The sequence below is a fragment of the Panthera pardus genome, unplaced genomic scaffold (genome assembly GCF_024362965.1).
Source record: "Panthera pardus isolate Hobbes unplaced genomic scaffold, ASM2436296v1 HiC_scaffold_6, whole genome shotgun sequence".
In the NCBI taxonomy this organism is placed as follows: Eukaryota; Metazoa; Chordata; class Mammalia; order Carnivora; family Felidae; genus Panthera; species Panthera pardus.
The window spans coordinates 24,080,500-24,089,029 of record NW_026526991.1 but is presented as its reverse complement, the minus strand read 5'-3'; positions in this window follow the sequence as shown (position 1 = coordinate 24,089,029).

The window sequence follows — 8,530 nt, the reverse complement described above, 5'->3', positions numbered from 1 at the left end:
GACCAAGATGGAGTGGCCAGAGAGACGGGATAAAGGCTAAAAAAATAGAGTAAGAAAGAACATAGCTAGCAGAGACATGGACGTCAAAAAGATTGGATGAGCTAAAGACTGTGATGTCATCCTGGGTACATTGGAACTACTTTGTAAGAGCAGCAATTAGATCTCTTTTTGTTGTAATTACTGGAAGCTCAAGTCAAATCGGCTTAAGGAATTTATTGATTCCTATTAATGAGAATGAGGAGGAAGGGTCCAGGTTTTAAATGATATTAACATCTTCTCTCCACTTCTTGCCATAACCCCTTCTCCACACATCCCTGTCCTTCTACCTTTTGGTCTCATTCTCTTCTACTGCAGACAGGGTCCCTGTCCATGCAGGGACAAAGACTGTAGGCAGCTCCAGGCTGACATTTCCTCAGCCTTGTGACTCCAGAGAAAAGAGGCAATAACTTTTCCTGCTTCAGCATATACAACTTGCTGAGAAGGACTCCGAATGGTCAGGCCAGGGTCTTGGGCCCATTCCTAGATCTGGGAGTAGGTACCGTGAATGGTCACATTACCGGAATCACAGGGTTTGACAGGAGAAGAATAAATCCGAAGGAAGGAAGAGGTGCTGTTTCCAGAATATGTGGGAGAAATGGAGGGCAACCAAAAACAACAGATGTCTACAATCTGTTGAATGATGATGGTGGAAGCCAGTTTGCAGTTGAAACCCAGTCAGGCTTTTAGATTCGGCTCTGACAGATATTGATAGAAAAACAAAGACACATCGCCAAAGACTCTTTTGAATTTGTCTCAGAGCTTGAAGAGGTCAAAATCCATTTCTTTAAAGGACAGATTTGAGTTTTTAAAAAAATAAGTTGGCATTTGGAGTAAGATTTGTTGAAAAAGATGAATAATAGGAATATAGCACAATCATGTAATACAGTAGTGAGATGGATTAATTTTCCTCTCCAGGACCCTAAATGATCTGCTCCTTTCCCCCCTTCTCCCCCTCCCTCTGTCTCTCTCCGTCTCTCCCACTTTCTCTCTCTCCCTCTCTCTTCCTTTCTCTGTCTCTCCCTCACTCCTCTGCCTCCCTCTCTCTCCTCCTCTCCTTCTCTTCCTCCCTCCTTTCTCTCTCTCTCTCTCTCTCTCTCTCTCTCTCTCTCCTTCACTCCTCTCTCTCCAGTAGCTCTTACACACACCAGCCAAATTAATTTTCTGAAGCATGATTCCGATCATGTCACTACCTTTTTCAAAATCTATCGGTGACTTCTGGCTTCTCACATAAATATGTCCCAATCCTTTGGTCTGGAAGCCAAGGCTCTTTGCAGTCTCACTGAAATTTGTTATTTGTTCTCTCTTTCACCCAATGAACTGAACTCTTGAATATTTTATGTTCCTTCTCTATGACTTTTTTTTTTTTAAGTTTTTTTTTATTTATTTGAGGTGGGCAGGGGCGCAGAGAGAGGAAGGAAGAATCCCAAGCAGGCTCCACACTGTCAGCACAGAGCCCGATGTGGGGCTCAGACTCACAAACTATGGGATCATGACCTGGGCTGAAATTGAGAGTCAGATGCTCAACCAACTGAGCCCCTGAATTTTTATCTTTTTTGTTCTTTCTGTCCAATTTCTACATGTCCTTTATGGCACTGATCAAATGTCATCATTCCCTTGTGTTAGCCTTCCCTGGTTGTTGCACTCTAGTTGATTATCCTTGGTTTCCTCCACCTGGGGTGTACCTGTTGTCCTCACACGATGGCGATGCCCAGACTTCTCATTTCTTTTTATCTGGCATTTTGTGGGAATATGGTGTTAGCACTGATGTAATGTTTTAGTTATCAATAATGATGATATATTTAATACAGTTCTAGTATGTAAAAGAAGTGAACAATAGTGAGACACCTCACACAGATTATATTCATCATTACCGTCTAGTCAGAAAAACAGCATAGTCTTTAGTTAGGATTCACTGGTTTTGAATCTTAGCTCTGCCACTTATTAGCTGGGTGTTTTTAAGCAATTTATTTAATATTTCCCTAAGCATCTATTCTCTAATTTGTAAAATGGAAATAATGACATCAGTTCCTTAACTTTATTGCGAGGATTAGAAGAGTCATGGAAAAGATTTTTTTTAAATGACCCAAGAGAGAGGAAAATTTCTATATGTATGTTAAAATCAAGAAGCCGTAAAAGATTGATATTATGAGTGCTTAAAATGTAAACATTTTTTAAAGTTCATTTTTATTTGTTTTGGGAGAGAGAGAGTGTGTGTGCTAGGAAGAGGCAGAGAGAGAGAGGGTGAGAGAGAGAATTATTAAACAGGCTTTGCATGGTGAATGCAGAGCCGTAGGAGGGTTCGATCCCACAAACCATGAGATTATGACCCATGCCAAAATTAAGAGTTGGAAGCTTAACCAACTGAGTCACCCAGGTGCCCCAAAATGTAAACATTTTTGCATGGCAAAAAAATGCCATCACCAAAGCCAAAAGAGGGTAAACGAGCAACAAATGTTTGCAACACTTAGGACAAGGGATTATTTTCATTCTCTGATCTATCAGTGAGGAAAAAGATCAATCGGTTAAAAAAAAAAAAAAGAAAAAAAAGCCAAAATACATAAATATAGTCCACAGAAAAGGAAGTGCAAATAACTTTTAAACACATGAAAAGCTGCTCAACCTTACTTGTAATGAAATAAATACAAATCAAACCTCAGTGACATACTATTTTTAACTAAACCGAGAGTAATGTAAATAGGTACAACTTCTTTGAAAGGCAGTTTAGAAACAGCCATAAAAATTTACCTCATACTCCTCTGAGCATTTCCTCTTCTAGGAATATACATATCTACGCTGTCCAATATGGTAGCCATGACCACACCTGGTTGCTGAGCACTTGAAATGTGGCTCATCTGCATGGGGTGGTACACTAAATATAAAATATGCTCAGGATTTCAAAGACTCAGTCCAGGGAAAGAATGTAAAATGTCTCGGTACTGATTTTTTATTTTTTATTTTTTTTATTTAAAAAAAAATTTTTTTTGACGTTTATTTATTTTTGAGACAGAGAGAGACAGAGCATGAACAGGGGAGGGGCAGAGAGAGAGGGAGACACAGAGTCGGAAGCAAGCTCCAGGCTCTGAGCTGTCAGCACAGAGCGCGACACGGGGCTCGAACTCACGGACTGCGAGATCATGACCTGAGCCGAAGTCGGATGCTCAACCGACCGAGCCACCCAGGCGCCCCACTGATTTTTTATTTTGATTTACAAGTTGAAGTATTTGGGATATAATGGGTTAAATATATTTTAAAAATTAATTTCTTACTTGTTTCTTTTACTTTTTTAATGTAAAAAACACTAGAACTAGAACATTTAAATTTATGTAAGTTGTTCACATCATAATACTGTTGAACGGTGCTAGCAAATACAGTTCTAATTGTGGGTATGAGAAAGTGTGCATGCGTAAAGCATATCTAGAAAGATTTTTAATATTCACTGACAGAGGCTTTGTGAAATAAAACATGATACATCCATACAGTGAAATATTATGTGACAAGAAAAAGGAATGAGATCAAAACATACCAAGATGGGGAACTCTCCAAGGTAGACTAAGTGAAAAAAAAGAAGAACACAGACTAGATGTATAATAAGCTAACGTTTGTGTTCAGTGAAATTGAGTGGATTTTTGAATGAAGCATGTAAAAGTGTACATATGCATAGAGTATTATTGGAAAGATGCATAAGAAATTACTTTTAGTTATTGTCCAAAAGGGGGGAAAAATGGGCTCAGTATCTGGGGTGGGAGAAAATTTATTTTTAGCTCTACCTTTTTGTACTGATTAAATGTGTTACAACAGGTATTTATTACTATTCAGAAACAAGAAGTATTAGCAGGTATTCATTATTTTTGAAGAATTTCTCAAAAGGAATCTCCCAAAATCAATTATGACAGATAATGATGCAGGTTCATTATTACAAAGTGAAGGTGGTTGACAGACACATACAAACCATGGTGTCCTGCACATAGTAGGCTCCTTTCCCTTCCCCACACGTAGGCTAATAGCACAGATGTCATAACAGAATCTTTCCATGTGTTGGGGATACCTTAAGCGTTAGGTCATGTTATGGCTCTAGAGATGTCAATTACTTGTAAATGAGATGACGCTACACTGATCCTATGACATGCCCTGGAAGTTTGTTATTTCCCCCCAGTAAATCCCAGAAACTTGCTTGCTTGCTTTTATACCTCTGTCATCAAAATGGAAGGCAGCTTGTGTAATGTATAACTTTGCAGTCAGTATAGAATTGTAGGCTGTCTGCAAATTTTATTACCATGGTAAGCGCTGAAGCAAACTTTTCCAGTTATTACATCCTCTACACTAAAATCTTCTCTCTCCTTGTCAGCCTCTTGATTCTTCGGCAGTTAAAACACTCTCTTTTATTTCTGTATCAAAAACTCTATGTGCCTCGCTAACCTCTTTGTCTACTTCAATCACCTCCTCTCACTTTCAAGAAGTTTGTTGATTGATTGCTTCTCATGGGGTATGTCTGGCTTTCCAGTCCTTTGTCTAAATTTAAAACACCAGACCCATCCTTCAGAAAACATACAGTGCTCAATTGCATTTGCTCATAAAATATCTTTTTTTTTAAACAAAAGTCTCTTGATTCTGACTCCTTTATTTCCATCCCTGTTGCCTCTGCTTGTGTCCAGGCTCTCTTCATCTTGTCCAGAATATGTCAATTATGTCCCCAGCAGGGGGGACAGTTTTGTAGTCTCTGGCATCTGACCAGACTGAAGAGAGACTGAAGGAACGTTCTAAACAGAGGCAGCAGCGAGGGCAAAGGCTACACAAGTTGCTACAGGGTATATCTGGTTAGTAAGGCTGAACAGGTGGCCAGAGAAAAGTTGGGGACGTCAGCCCGAGGCAGTGGTGAAGGGCCTAGGGGGCCATGCAAAAGAGTTTGGATTTTATTCTAAGAACCTCAGTTTTAAGCAGGGCAGTCATGTGATCAGATTTGCATTTTATGTAAAACAATGTGGTAGGAATTTGGAGGATAGTTGGAGAGATAAAAGCCTGGAGCCAGGAAAACAAATTAGGAGGAAACTCAACAACCCAGGCAAGAGTCAAGGATGCTTTAAATCAAGATAATAGCAGCGGGGATGGGGAGAACCGGACAGATTTGAGAGTTATTCATCAACAGAACAAACTGGGTTTAGTGATGACCATTTGGATGTTTGTGGAAAGGAGGGAAGGAACAGGGGAAAGTCAATATTGACTAGCAAATGTCCGGGATGCTATGAAGAGCATTGGAAGAGAAAATGGTTTGGCAGAGAGCCAGTTGTATGATTTGGTAGAGACAGTAGGCAGTTGAGGATATGGTCTGCACTCAGGTGAGAGATTTAGACTGGAGATATTCACTTTTTATCCATTTGCACATTCAACAAACAACTCCTGAGGGTCTATCATATGCCAGGCCATGTTCTAAGCACTGGGAATACAGTAGCGAGAAAAAAGGGGTCAAAATTCCTATTCCTGTGGCTTGTTCATTCCAGTAAAGATACTAAACAACCCAAAGTAAATTAATGTATATACTGTAAAATGTCAGGTAGGTATGTGCTTTGAAAACAAATTTGGGTAAGAAGACAGAGCATGATGAGATGTGGGGATATTTTAGATAAGTTAGTCCAAAGAAAAGCATCTTTGAAGTGGTGAGTGGACATTTGAGTACAAACCTGATTAAAGTGCCAGGAGGAGCCACAGGAAAGTCCCAGGGAAGAGTGTGCAAAGAAAAGTCACACGGAGGGCTCCTGGGTGGTCAGTTGGGTAAGCTTCTGACTTGGTTCAGATCATGATCTCCAGGTTTTGAGTTTGAGCCCCGCGTTGGGCTCTGTGCTCACTGTGGGGAGCCTGGAGACTGCTTCGGATTCTGTGTCTCCCTCTCTCTTTGCTCCTCCCCTGCTCACACTGTGTCTCTCCCTCTTTCAAAAATAAACAAACATTAAAAAATTGGGGTGCCTCGGTGGCTCGGTCAGTTAAGCATCCGGCTTCGGCTCAGGTCATGATCTTGTGATTCGTGGGTTGGAGCCCCGCATTGGGCTCTGTGCTCACAGCTCAGAGCCTGGAGCCTGCTTCTGATTCTGTGTCTCCCTCTCTTTCTGCCCCTCTCCTGCTCATGCTCTGTCTCTCTCTATCTCTCAAGAATAAATAAACTTAAAAAAATTTTTTTAATAAATAAACATTAAAAAATTTAGAAGAAGAAGAAGAAGAAGAAGAAGAAGAAGAAGAAGCATGAGGGGCAGCAGGGTCCCAAAGGAATGTGTGGTGGCAGTTGTGGGGAAGGGAGGGTGAGGGAAGGGATGTAGATCTCCACATAACAGGACCTACCAGTACCTGAAAATCTTCAATTGTTGAGTATATATCATCTTATTTCCTTCTGAAACCAATCCTAGCTCTTTACTTCAGTACTAATTCCTTCTTTCACCAAGACTCCCCTGTCTAATATATATAATAATATATATTATATATGATATGTTATATGTTATATATTATATGTTATATGTTATATATTATATATTATATATTATATATTATATATTGTAGCATATATTACTTTGTATCACTAGTATTTGTCACCTTGGTATAATCTGAACTTCTCCAAGGTAGGGATGTTGTTCATCTTAGTGTGTGAGCTAACTGGCACAATTTTCTGGGAACTTGGAGGAACCACAAATGTGCATTGACAGTATAATAATAACAAACAATATGGCTTTTTGGCATATCCCTGGAAACCACTTATAAAAACATATTGTCTAGTTGCTCTGTCCTTCCTAAATCTTGATGCCTTAAAATATGGGTCAATATATTGCACTTAAATTTTTTTCTTTTTAAATTTAGTTAAGAAAATCAGACATATTGGAATAAGTTGAAAAGAGGAACATAAAACCAGAAGGCTAAAACAAACAAACAAAAAAGCAGTCCCTTGCCCCATCCATCATCAATCACCCACTTATCACTGTCCCTAAGGCAACTTTCAACTTCTTTGCTATGTCTTTTGGTTTTCATCTCCAACTCTCTGACTGATAAGCTAATTCGTGATTTTTTTTTTTTTCAGTTTAAGATTGACCTGTTAACTTTCCACCATGGAAGATAAGGAACCAGTTCTCACGGGACCTAACTACACACAAATGCATACTTCCCATCTCCCTATCAACTCAAGATAGCTGTGTCATGATTTTGGTTAAATTAACATTCCATGTTCACTTTGTACAATTGCATTAATAATACTCATCACAGAGTTATATGGCATATTATGGTTGCTGTTTCCATTTTTTTCTTTCTTGCCCAACGTTTTGTTTCCCTAGTGTTAGTTTTCTCTTATTGTGTGGCTCGTTGGTTGGTCTTCTAGTTTTTTATGTATTCAGTCATGAATTAAGCCCTTTAACTCCTCTCTCCCAGTTCTGCAAATCTCTTCTTAACACAATTAAGCATGTCAGATATGAGTGTGTGTGTGTGTGTGTGTGTGTGTGTGTATGTGTGTGTGTGTGTTTATTTTTGACAATAGCACTCCTGGAGACTTTTGACCTGCTGTCTGGGCTGATGGCTCTTTAAGCCCAGTGCATGGCTGTTATTCTGGAATTTTCCTTCAGTGGCATCGTGGGGATCCCTTACCTTTCTCAGTGTGGGTGCCCAGGCTTCCTCATTCTCCATTTGCTCCTTGTTTTGGTGGAGCACCCCCTCAAGTAGCTTCCTTATAGGGTGCACAAGAGGTAAATTTGTTGAGACGTTATATTACTGAAAATGTTTGTATTCTTCTCTCATAATTGAGTGGTAATATGGTAATATTTTTGGTTAATAATCATTTTTGCTCAAAAATATAATGGAATTATGGGGCGCCTGTGTGGCTCAGTCAGTTAAGCAACAGACTTTGGCTCGGTCATGATCTCATGAGTTCGAGCCCCCCATAGGGCTCCCTGCTGTCAGTGCAGACCTTGCTGCACATTCTCTGTCTCCCTCTCTCTCTCTGCCCCTCCCCTGCTCACTCTCTCTCTCTCAAAAATAAGTATTTAAAAATATATATAAAGGAATTGTTCCATTGTCTTATCAATTCCAGTATTACTATTAAGAACATGGAAGTCATTCAAATCCTTGAAACTTGTGTAGTAACTTTTCTCTTTTCATTTTTGGTAATGTTTAAAATCAATCCCAAGCCAATATTCTGAAATCTGACACATATTTTGGTATCTCTTTTAAAAAAATAATTAATTTTGTTTTTTCTATTATAAGCCAAGGACATCACTTTATTTCTTAAGGATCAGGAGCTCTTAGTTCCTGAAATTGTTTTATTATTAAAAAAGTTTATTTTAATGTTTGTTTTTATTTTTGAGAGATAAAGAGAGACAGAGTGTGAGTGGGTGAGGGACAGAGGAAGAGGGAGACACAGAATCTGAAGCAGACTTCAGGCACTGAGCTGTCAGCCTACAGCCCAATGAAGGGCTCGAACCCAGGAACTGTGAGATCATGACCTGAGCTGAAGTCAGACGCTTAACGG